Source organism: Serinus canaria, chromosome 1 (genome assembly GCF_022539315.1).
Source record: "Serinus canaria isolate serCan28SL12 chromosome 1, serCan2020, whole genome shotgun sequence".
Taxonomy (NCBI): domain Eukaryota; kingdom Metazoa; phylum Chordata; class Aves; order Passeriformes; family Fringillidae; genus Serinus; species Serinus canaria.
In genome coordinates this window covers 20273046-20285965 of record NC_066313.1, presented here as the reverse complement: position 1 = coordinate 20285965, position 12920 = coordinate 20273046, and the positions used below count along the sequence as shown (strand labels likewise).

At 37.8% G+C, this 12920-nt stretch overlaps 1 protein-coding gene across 1 annotated transcript in view; it reads left to right on the top strand.

The window, feature by feature from the left end:
• The window catches only part of ST3GAL6 (ST3 beta-galactoside alpha-2,3-sialyltransferase 6), a 167180-nt gene extending 154833 nt beyond the window's left edge, over positions 1–12347 (top strand). Inside the window, exon 14 of the transcript XR_007777905.1 lies at positions 12330–12347. The gene's annotated coding sequence lies outside the window, so the exon portion shown is untranslated. The remainder of the gene's footprint in view (positions 1–12329) is intronic.
• The last annotated feature ends 573 nt before the right edge of the window (positions 12348–12920 follow it).

Genomic DNA, 12920 nt, shown 5'->3' with positions numbered 1-12920 from the left:
TAAGAGCTAAAGTGGAATATGAGTTTTGCTGGTTATTTTGCAGGGAAGTTAGCTTTACATTCATTATTTTATTGCATGCAGTACACAGCTGCTTCTGGCCACCAACATTAGCCAAATTGTTCAGAAATTTTCAGTTTAAATCTGAAAGGAAGGAGAAAACCTGAAACAGAGTTTCTTCATTTTTATCCCCATGACAGCATTTCATTCCATCCCTGATGGAATGAAATGCTGAATGGAATTTCTGACTGCGTTTAAGCTCCTTTTTGCTTTATCCTGTGCCTACAAAAAGAAAAGTAGCAAAGTACCTTTAAAATAAAATAAGCAAGACAATTGATTTAAGAAAAAATAGAAGCGGGTGCCAAACTAAACCCCTGTATTCAAATATACCTACATAATGAGAAGTCCACAATGAGACCTTGAATTTTGTGGTCAAAAGTCAAAAATCTGATCTCACAACTACATGTGAAGTTCTAATATGGTAAAAGGACAGATTGAAAATACTTTATAAAGAGGTTATGAGAAAAGACTTACCTAGGAAGCACGACCAAGAATTTAAGCCATTACTTCAAGTGTGAATCATTTGGCAACAAGAGATCATATTCATCAAAAATGGTGTCCTAGTTCATTATTTTTGATCTGAGAAAAATTTGGTTATTTGCTTAAAGCTACTCAGTGTACCAGCAAACAAGCATTACAGAAATAGAATCAAAATGCATTTTTTCCTTAATCAAATTATATAGCACCCTAAACAAATTATTAACGTTATTTTACAGCCATGTGAAGTGTGAGATATGATCTGTTAATATACAAAATTGATGCACTCCTCCCATGCAAAATCAGCCTATTTTTGTCTGGGTTGGAACTGGCACAGTTGGCCCAAGTGACTGGAAAGCTCAGGGGCTTTGTTTGTTTATTGCTGCCGTGCAGCACAGTTTCCACTGGACAGCTGTGCTAAACTCAGGCAGAACTGGACATACAAATGGGCAGACACACTCAGAATTCATTGGACTGTACATCCAAGTGTTTTAATCAGAGCTGATTAACCTAGCTGACCATCAAGCCCTCCCTTCTCCTTAGTGCACACATCTAATCATCCTGTCATGCTAGGAAGCAGTTTGCTCTTCTTTCCCCTCTTCCTTCCCATAGTACAAGTACTACAGATTCGACTCTTCTGACAATTTGTGGTATGTAGGTCTCCCTTCCCTGCCCAGTTCTTTTGAGGTGAGAAATGCTTTTTTGCTGAGCTCTGGTGCTTACTTCAGGGAATGATGGAAATTCAGAAGTATTCGCTTCTCAGAGGTTCAGTTCTGTTCTACTGGATTTGAAGGATTTTATTGCAATAAGAGCCATGCCTGTGGAAAAGCAAACAGACCTCAGAGATAATTTTTTAAAGCAGGAGCACCTTTGGAACAGGAACACAAGCTCTGATAGGCTGGGCACAGAAGAAGAGGATAGAAGAGAGGCCAGAGAGATCCATGACTAATACAGCAGTAGTCCAGACAGACCTGAAGTTTACGACAGATTTCAACTAAGGCATAGACTTACTTCACTCTGATCCCACTGAAATCAGACTTCAAGGAGGGACAGAAGGGTACCACTGATTGATTTTATAATCATTCTACTTTTCAGTCCTGTTCTGATCAAGTGCTGGAGTGTGTTTAAAACACCCACAAATTGCTTTTAAGCATAGCTCACTGCTACTGCTGACAATAAATTCATGAAATAACATATACTTCCGGTGCCTTTTGTGTGCCAAGTTTGTGCATGTCTACATTCAAATACAGATGAAAAATTAAATTTGTTAGGCTTAAGCAGTTTTCACTGACAGCATAACTAATTCCTCTTGAGTTCCTGGATAAGCTGAAGCTGAAACTATTTGTTCCTTCACTGCCCAATTCCTGAAAGCTGGGGTTAGAGCTGGCTTGCTTTATATCAAAGTTGTCCTGAGACACACCAACAGCCAGGGCAAATAAGCTGTCACTTTCCCAATCCTCCAGTACCACCACACTTGAGTATAAGATCTTAGAGAACGACTAGACTTAGTTGCAGATAATATTGGAAATTCCACATGACTTTCAGTAATTACATGAAAATGGGTTTCTTAATACTATTTTTTAAATTGCCTGATATTTGACAAGAATCATATGTCTAGATATCCTTCCTTTTTCTTGTTGGAAGTACTGATAAATTCATGTCTTGCAATAATGATAATTGCAGTGAAAACATAGTTGTAAGATTAGAACTAGTTTTTGTTGAACACATGTCTGCTTTATCTTGACACCTAATTTACCTCAGCACTTTTCCAGGACCAAGAGAGTATCACTCCTGTTAAATGGAGACTCCTTCTGACTGATAGAAATGTTAGTTTGCATTAGCAATTGCACCAATACGAAATACAGCTTCATTTTAGAGGAAAGTGTGAAGTTTTTAATCCCCCCTATTGATTACATAGAGTGACCAAGGAAAAAATGTGGGAAGGCTTAAGAATCTGTCTTTTAAAAGTGTTCAAAGATTTTTGCAAGCACATCTAGTAAATATAGGACCAGTTCTGATTTACAGTATGATTAGTGCCATTACTCTGGAAGCATGATTTGGCCATAAAAGGTTGCAAATCAATTAAGTCCATGTTCCAAAACTGAAACATGGTTGAAAAAGAAAATTACAGATAAATGAGAGTCCATCACTAGAACATCCTGTAGCTGGATTATTCTTCTATGTTCTCGACAAGTATATTTAATATATGAAGATACTAGGCATGCTTACCATCCTGTTCATGTGAAATTACTGTTTTGGGGTGGCTTAGTTTAGGACCTACTCCAAAGAGCACAGTTTTCAGCAGAATCAGAAAAGTGTACCACTTCAGGGTGTATCAAGTCAGTAGAAATTATCAGCTGCCATTTTTGAAAGAGTAGGCAGTGTAGCAGATGGAGGCACAATTTTGAATTTCCAGGATTTGTACTAGGAGTGTACTAAAAAGACTATTTGTAGGCCCAAATCCTACGTCTTCTATGCTTATTTATTCCTTCAGAAAACACCTTTTAATCACTTACTGCTTCCAGTGCATTGAATACAGACTTTTTCTTTGATACTGCAAGTTTTCCAAAATACCAAAGCAATGTGAGAGAAACATCATCTGCATGTTTTGCCAAACAGATTGACTGGCTACCCCTGTAAATTTTCTGGATCTTTTGATCAAATATTTCACAATATTTCATTTGTAGCAAATTTGAAATTCATGCCAAATATAGTGTCCAGCAGTGAGGTAAGACTGAATTCTTTCATGTGAACTACAGTGGAGTTTTAAAATTCTTATTTGTGATAAATATTCTGTATATACTGTTACAAACATTGCTCAAATAATTTATTCCTCAAATAATTTGAAAATACTGTTGTTGCTTTTGAACTCAACCAACTTAACATTCATTCTCAGAAAGATATTTGTTCCAATGCTGGTACAAGTGCTACTACTTCTTATTTCATAAATGTGTGCAAATACATATTGCTAGCTTTTTTTATTATCCAAAATTTTAATAGTTGGTGAAAATTATATTTTTACTGGAAAATGATGTTTGGATATTGAAAAACAAAAAGCAGACAAGGCTTACCCACTGAAGGCAGTGGGACTTTTTCTGAAATTTCCATTTAGTATGTCTGACAGAAATGGGCTTCATGCTGTTTCAGTTCCAAAAACATTGTTGGGAAACATTATAGCTGATAGTTTTCATCAGTCAGGAATACTCAGTACAGACAGATTACCTGTTACTTAAGAAATCTTAATTTAAAAACAAACAGGTGTAAAAAAGTGTTCCCAGGATTGGAAGGATCCTATGAGGAAGAATAAGAAAGCTTAGCCAGCATGTTCAGGCAAAACAAAAAGATGGGTAAGATTGTATTCTATAAATACACTAGAAAAAAATTCTATAAATACACTAGAAAAAGTGCTCTTTAAGCTAAGGGAAATGCTGAGACAAGAACAAGTGGATATAAAATATTTGTGTACTGTTATTTTGGATTTTAAAAGGTTTCTGATTCTAAAAGAAATGAGACTCTATGAAGCTCTCCCATTAAGAGTAACAAGAGTGAAAGCACCAAAACAACCCAACCCCCTCAAAAAAAATCTTAATTGATTATAAGCAGAGCCATCACATAAAAAAAGATTATATGGCATGGTTGCCTACAAAAACAAGGGACTGAACTTAATGACCCAAGAGTCCCTTCCAATCTGCTGTTCTTAATTAGATGTATGAGTATCATGGGAACTCTTCTAGCCTCCAGCCTGTTCCTGCAAGAGGATACTTTTACTTGTGTAACTTCTTTCTAATAGCCCTGCAAATGTACAGATCCCCACTGACATGTAGGTGATATGGATTCTTGGATCAAATTCTAGGGAAGGGTTCATGATCCCCGAAGAAAATTCTGTATCTGACTTCTGTTTTCCATCTTGATGATGCATGCAGCTTCTGTTTCAATCCCCAAAACTCCTTTCTATTCATTGCTTCATTTTTCTTGTGAAGGTAACATTTCTTATTGAGGAATGAATTAAATACTCATTAAGAATACATTTATAATTAAAATTTGTATGACTGGGAATAATTTTACATGCACAATACCTGTCGCCAAGACCTGAGTGTTCTTGTCACTGTGAAATCTGTGCAAGTGGAGGGTTCAGTGGCTTTCAGACACTTGAACCAACATTATAATTTTCATTACTGCAGGTCAGGTCTTGTGCCATAAAAGTTGAAGCACATAAATCTTATAGTATCAGTGGGTAAATGTTAAGGTAGCCTAAGCTTTCAGTGTCAGTGGGGAAAAAATTGTAGTGGGAACCTCTGAAAATGAAGTTCTTGATCTGGTAGTATCATAGACAGTGACACAGTTGCCCTTTATGGAGCTCCATAGTGCAATAGTTTTTGAGACTGAATCCTTATCTTACCACTTACAGTCACTTCAAAGTCTTCACTAAAGTATTTCCTTTACACAGGATATAATCTGGCTATTTCTGCCGGTGTTGCTTCACCCGTAAATCAGGGCAGTGTGTTGAGGGCTGCACATACTTGCAGGGGATATCCGGAGTCTCTGCTAGAAAGTCCTACTTGTAAATTATTATGAAAAAGGTTTTTCCTAGAAAATACATATTGCATTGCAAGTTCTAACTTGCCATGATGGTAGATAGGAATGGAAAGATTGCTGTTAATTTGGCTGGTAAACTCTATGACTTCAGTTACTGCTTTCAATTGTTCAGGGGTTCTCTAATGTGCTATTTTCACAGTGAAGTTCACCAATGGCAATAACCCCAGCAGTTCTTACTGTTCATGAGCTTGCTGTGTGAAAGCCATGACCTCCAAAGCTCAGAAGGACCCATTTGCTCATGCCAGCAGCCATGCCAGGTTTGCCTGCCAGGAATCCACTGCCAAGAGACAAGTATGGTACCAGGGTCTGAAAGGAATACAAGACAGCCTTCAAATCCTGAATAAAGAAGACTGAAATTTTCTTAGCTCTCCATTCTGAGTGGAAAGGAGTTGATTCTGGCATTTTCCTTTGGCAGTGTTTTATCTTTGTACTGAGAATAGTGTATTTCTTCCTATTCTGGACATTGTAATCAATAATCCTAGAATTTTATTGCATTTAAAAAAATACTTTATTAGGGCAAACCTCTGCCTTTGACATGATTTGTGCCACTGTTAAAGCTTTTAAATTCAATCCTGACAAATCAATGAAAAATACATAATGCCACTATTTCACTCTGCACTGCAGAAGATAGCTGAAATGTCTTTTATCTGGAAGTCTAAAACACAGCCACTAATCTGTGGCAAGCACAGGCCAAGAACAACTTGCAAGTAGAAATCTGTAGCTCTCATCAGACATAGGCCAAGAGGTTTCTTTGACCATGGGCTTGCAAACTCTGTTAGCACTTTTTTTACTCAAAACCTTGTAGCATGTGAATGGAGAAGAAAGATATTTTATCCAAAGCAAGTCAGCCTGAGACCCAGTGCTGCCTTTTAGCTGTAAAATAGAAGCTGAAGTGACTTTCATGTGCCACCCAAAAAGCTGATTTTCTACTTGGTCTTTTCTCAATATTTTCTGTATGCATGACAATTTGCAGTTTCTCACAATGTTTCTCAGTACATTACAAGCAACAGCAAATGCAAGTTACTTAAATTTTGACAGTTACATGTTTTAGAAAGGCAAACTGTGTTCGTTTTCTAGTAAATAGATGAACTGAGCTCATAAATATCAGATCACCTTTGTTTATGCAGAGAACATGGGCAAAGGCAAGACTGGACCTGTAAGAGGAGTCAGGGGAGCCTCCTTGCTTTATGATGTTCATGTTCCTATTTCCCATTTAAAACCACTGTAATCTATACTGCTGTTTATCTTCAGGGACCATCAGCCAATTTAATTAGTTAATTTTTTAACAGCATTGGGAAATGGAAAATATAGCATATGCATTGAATATTGTAATTTAGTCTGGAAGATATTTCAGTGTATGTTTTGGCCAATTTGATTTTTTCATAGATATATATTAGCTGTCTTGGTCCCATTGCCAGTGCAAATTTTTTTGAATTTAACTGAAAAAAATTCTGCTTTGTTTCTTCACATTTAAGATAGCAATTGTTTTGTGTCTGTGGGAGTCCTAAATTCCATGATCTGCTGGCTTTTTTCCCCCTTTCTTATGACTTGCAGGATATACACATCCCAATGAAGTTTTGGAGGAAAGCAAATCTGCCCATATAAGGAAACACATGGAAAGCCATTCTGGAAGCATAGAAAGCATAACCATTTATAAAAGAAATAAAATCTGTTGTTTTAGAAGGCACTTTGAGTTTACTTCTTTTTGCCTTAGAGTTTGCCTCTGACAGAGGTCACCAAGATTTATCATTTGGTGAAACTGGGTGATTTTGAGATCTTTTGATTTGGACAATTTGAAATAAGAAGTTAAAATCATTAGCTGCACATCCATCTCTTCAGCTGGCCTCTAAGAGCAGTCTTAGGTTGACATCTCAAAGGGATGAAATCCCTGCTCTGATCCTTTTACTTTCTCTATGACATCTGGATTTTCATTGCATTGCTTGTAGGATATTCAACCTATTTAAAACACCACTTACTGAGGCCAATAACTTTGATTACAACGTTCCCAGTCAGGAAGAAATCAATTTTACCTTAGCATCCTTCCGCTGTTACACAGGGACTCACCATGAGAGAGGTTAAAAGTATTTGAATATCTGTGTAGACTCATCTGGAGTCTCACGATGTAGGTAATCTGGGTGTCCTCTTCCTGTATTTTTTCCTTTTTTCATTAAAAGCATATTAATTTAATCTGCAAGTTATTCAAGCAGCTTTCAAACATATTTATAGCTCCTGAAGGCCTTTGCTATTGCTTCTCTTGAGTTGGAGCTGGATTTATTTGCCAATTAACATAAACTTTCATTTTATGAGCCACATTATGAGCGGTACAAAATAAAAGGTAGGGGATTTAAAACATTTTTCTGAAATAGGTACAGGTAGCATAATCTTTTGAGAATGTGTCAAAATCTTAATTCCAATTTAAAACAGTTTAAACTCAATAAGATTGTTGCCTCTGTTTCACTGGTTTGGGAAAACACACTGAAGAGACTTTACCACTACCTGCTCAACATGTTCATTTCCAGACCTTCCTGGCTGCTATTCAGAAATCCTATATAGTTCCATTACCAGTTAAAGTTAGTATTAACAGTGATGAACACCTTATGCTTGTCATTCTTAAAATTTCAGAAGTTTTTACATTCTGGCAATCCCTATACTTGAGTCTCAAAGCAAGCAATTTTACATTGCCTTGTATTCCAAAGCCTTCACTACCTGCCCTTTGAGGATTTGTTCTCCTTCTCTTGGTGATACAAACACAAGGAGTAAGATGTCTCAGAGTGGGACCCTCAAAATGAATGGACATATTTTGGGAAAAGACATTAAATTACTTATAACAGGATTTACTGTAGTTTTCACTAGAAGAGAGCAAATCAGGAAATTGTCATTCCTTATACTGTGATTGTTGTTATTCCTTTCCTTACATGAAGCCAAATGGAATCTCTGAGAGCAAAGACTCTTATTTTCTATCCAAGAGCAGGTGTCTGAGGCATGTTGAAAATATGTCATCTGATCTGCTTTCTCTGTATAATCCCAAACATGCCATCAATATTCTTCAGGTTAGATATGTCAAAATGCATAATGATGCTGACCAAAACCATAATTCTGTACTTACAAATAAAAAGAAGCCAAAGTTCCCACATAAGACTAGTCTATAAGCTGGTGACCTATTTTTATTTGCAACCATTATGCCATTCCTGCTGAGACACAAGGTAGAAAGTGGTCTATTGAACAGTAGTACCAGAAGAAGTCAGATTACTTTCTTTATACTGTTTTAAGGTATTGGGGGAGACAGATGGGTTTTGTTTTGTTTTGGTTTTTTTTTTTTTTTTGGTGGGGGTGGGGTAGACTGTTAGATTTTTGGTTTTCTTGTTTGTTTTTGAGAGGCAAAAAGGCAAAAAAATTACAGTAGATGGAGAACAGTGTTTGAAAGGTGCATGGATTTCAGACCAGGACTAGATTATGTCCCTCCTATTCAGAGTACAATCAGAGTGATTGTACTCTGAATAGGGTCAATCTGCACCCACTGGGGTAGACAAGTTCTGTGTGGTGTTTTTTGTGTTATGTAAGGATGAAAGTCTTGGCAAATAGTCTTATATGTGTCTTCCCTTGTATAAATAACTTTCACAGCTTTGTTGAATAAATCAGGATTGATTTAATATACAGTCCTTGAACACTTTTAAAGTGTTTTCCTATAAATCTCTTGATTTCACAACCTGTTTATGCTAATCTCTTATGAGGCCAAGTGGATGCAGTGAGAGCTTCACTCAGTGCCTGTAGATGTAACATATCTCTTCACTGTGAGAGAAGAGCAGTAAGATTTACCAGCACACTATTGCAGCTTCTGTAAATGAAGTATCCTTTTTACCCTCACTCTCTTACTAAGGATAAGTTTTCATCTTTTCTTCAAACCAGGGAAAAACTGCAGGAATTTGATGGAATGGATCTGTATGAAAGAAATTTGCATTTGTTACATTGGATGCATTACCGTGTGTGATTTTATGAATGCTGTTTACCTGCATGTGAGAGTTTGTTGGAACTGTCATTTAAACTCATTTTATAAAAGTGGAGACAGCTGTATGAACCTTGGCTAAAACATCTGTGCTGTAGTTTCTCTTAGGGCCTCAGATTTTCCTAGACTTCCTCAGTTTGTGGCTATGGAGAAAAGGAAAACATTTTTTCAAATGCTCAAATGAATCTATTTGATAATGTTCAGCTTCAGTAACCAAATCCCTTTTGAGAATGAAAGAAAATTAATTTTTTCATTCATAAAGTAAAAGCTTACAGTCTTTTAGAACAGATGTACTCCTAAGGTGGGTGTGGGTAGAATGTTAAATCTGGTGGGAAAGTTTCCAGAAAGGGCTTTGTGCATTTGAATGTTCTCAGAAAAACATAGCTCTTAATTTTTTTTTTTTTTTTTTTTTTTTTTTTTTTTTTTTTTGGTAGGGTGGGATGATAGCTAAAGAAGAATATTCTCAATATATTCTTTTCCTCATAAGTCAATGCTGTCACTTTGGCATGATTGTTTGTGAACAATACAAAGCTAACCTGCCTTTGAGGGAAAACCAGAGGCTATTCTCTTTCTAGACTCACAAAGCCTTCAGGAAGAGCCTAATGCATGAATAGAGCTCCAGAGAAACTCTCCCTCATGCCATTGTTGCACATTTTTGCTCATGGAATTTAGAGTCTTGGAGCCTGCTCTTTGTCATTTTTATGGTAAGGCAAGCTTCCATCAAAAGAATTAGGAAGCTGCTGTTGTACTATCCTGAGATGGGAGAAAAACGTTTTTTCCCTAGAAGAGACAGTTCTTCCTTTCTCCCCATCCTCATCCTACAGAATGAGTAGAAATCCAGGAAAAAGGATCAATACTTCCTTCCAAGATTATGCTTAGGATTTTATGGCAGTCAGGAATAACTACAACATGTTGTGGCATTACATTTATGCCTTTGCAAGTCTATAGCACAGGGCAGCAACAACTGAACTTTTAATGCATCTTTGTGTAGAATTTACCTATCCTTTGTTGACCTCTCCTCCCATCACCCATCCAACTTTCTAGTAATTTTATAGCAAACACACTCTAAAGGGTATGTGTGTGTGAGAGAGTTGCTTAATACTATAGTTATTTTTGTAACATTTCACACAATATAGGATGAGTTATGATGCACAGACCAGTGAATTAATGTGCTTCTGGGTTCTTTTGCGGTCAGTTTTTTGAAGCCATACTCTTGGGTTTGGAATATCGATTCTCTTGGACTACAGAACTTTAATCTCAAGAGACAGCTGTATTAAAGTAATTTCATAACAGAGTCAAAGGGTTTGTTTACACAGAAATTTGATCAATATTGCTACAGCAGAAATGGCTTTACTTCAGTGCTACTCACTCATGTGCTCTGGAATAGAACCAACTTAATTTTGAAATAATTACTCTTACTAATTGTACCAGAATAGTGTCGACAGGAGGTAGTTATGGCAGATATAGCCATAACAGAATAGTTACAGCATTCTGATGACATTTACTGGGTAGGAATGCCTTGTGCAAGGGTGGCATGAGATTTGCAAGGGTAAAAAATGCAGTAGATACATTTCTGCTCTTGTCAACTTACTGGGTTGCTGGTATTAGCTTTTTCTCTGTACAAAGATTTTTTTATTGCCATGATGTTCTGGGAAACTCCAGCAATTTTGGTTTGATAGCACTCTCCAAATAACTCTATAAATTTAATGTAAAATGCAGCTCTGCCTCTTCTCTCCCTCTCCCCCATTTATTTTCACTTTCTAAATTCAATTACAATTTGAACATAAAATACTTGGGTGAAAAACAAGTTTTTATTTTTTCTTACAGTGTTTCCTGACCTGCTGGTATTTGGCAGTTCACTGATGTTTCGTGTCTCTCATTACCTCTGAGCTAAAGAATACCTTCTAGAATAACCTTTTCAACCTTGCCGCCATATAGTCAGGCTTTAACACCAAAAAGAACATCAGGATGTCTGTTTTTCTTGGCTGCTTTTCTCCCCTATAACAGCAAAGAACTTTTTGCTAAAATGGCTTTCCGACATTGCTGATAGCTGCCTGAATTTCAAATGGCTGGGACAAAAACCCCACAAAAGCCAGAGAAGCAAGTTAAAAGTAAAATTTTAACTTCTCCCATAAAACCTGCCACTACAAAATATATTTTTTGACTCTTCAGAAATCTTAAGGAATTGAGGGTTTGGGCACTTTTGTAAGCTATTCTGTAAAGGTGAGAATTGTATGTTTTAGTTCTAGTTCTGCTAAAGAATGAGTCTGTGGCCCTAACAGAATCTCGTATGGGCCATCATTTGCACAGAGACACACTGTCCAGCATGTCTGTCACTTCTAACCATCAGGGAACAGCTGCCATGTCACTGCAAGTGCTGAACATTAATTTTTACTGCTTAGGTTGCAAGTTCTAAAAGAATCATTCAGGGAAGTGGCTCAAGAATGAAAGCAAAGGTTCTGAAATTCTGATAAGCTCTCTGTGATATGTTATGGGCCATGATGAGCTTACTCTTTCAGTTCTTCAGGCCAGTTCAAAGTTAGATGGTTTCATTGCCATAGGGATGGATCTGAGTTAATATACCTTCTTTTCCAAGGTGTAGCACTGTCTTAAGCCAGTCACTCATGGTGCACAGTAACCTGGCTACCTCTGGGAGTGCTGCTCAGCAGGCTGGTGGCCAGGCAGAATATAGTGTAGACATTAAATACAAAGGTTCCTGTGTAAGGACAGCAACATATTTCAAATAATCACCATCAATGAACTGGAATTTGCTTTCTGATTTGCAGAAGAGTACTCCTAGCTAGTATATTGGAGAAGAGATCTGAAAAGGAAGGAAAAAATTAACTACAGTTAAAATCAAAGGAAATCCAGGAAAATGCTGGCTCACTCCTCTGAGTATAGCAATATAGGTGGTTCAAAATGGTGATAATTGGTACTGTAGAATAAAAGAATCTGCACTAGTGAGATCTGTCTAGTGAGACAGTGTCTGTAGTGAAAAGGACAGAATACACCAAAATTGAAAGAAATTCTCATGGAATCACAGAAAAAACAACTAAACCAGATGGTTTCTTTCCCTTCTCTCAGCAAATAGCCTGTCCCTCTACCAATGCTATTTCCAGTGAGCACAAAAATCAGTGGAATCCTCTCCACTCTGCTACAGCCCTTAACATTTTGAAATATTGCTGTTTCTCTTCAGTGAAGAAAACTGTGGAGGGGACCACAGGGAAGATGGGGTGGAGATGCCCTGGGAGGACACTGCTGCCTGAGAGCCAATCAACTGTAGTCCACTCCCTGATTCCAGAAAGTTCTCTTCTTTCCCTTTCCCTGTTGGATCTCAACAAAGGACCACCCTCTCCCCCCTCCCTCATTGATGTACCCCATGTCACCCCACCTCAACTCCTCCCTTGACTCCCCTTCCAATTGGATACATGTACCCTGACCCTGCTTACCTTCCCCCAGTTATAAACCCTGGCCCCTCCATTGTTCTAGGCTTTGCTACTGACTTCCCTTTGACAGTGATTGTGCTCCTGCCTGTTGTGCCCCTCTCCTCACCCTCACCCTACCTGGACCCTTCAACCTTCCTGCAATAAACCCTGTTGGATCTACAGTCATGTTCAGAGCCCTCCTTCTTCATCTGGTCATGCACACGTCATATCTTCTGGGCCTGAGAGCAAGGTGGGCTGGGGGAGCTGGTCACCTGGACCCACAGGAGACCGCTCTCGACCCCACCTGCCCAGGGACACCACCCACCTCCCACAGAAAACAATTTCAGCTTACTCAGTTTTTC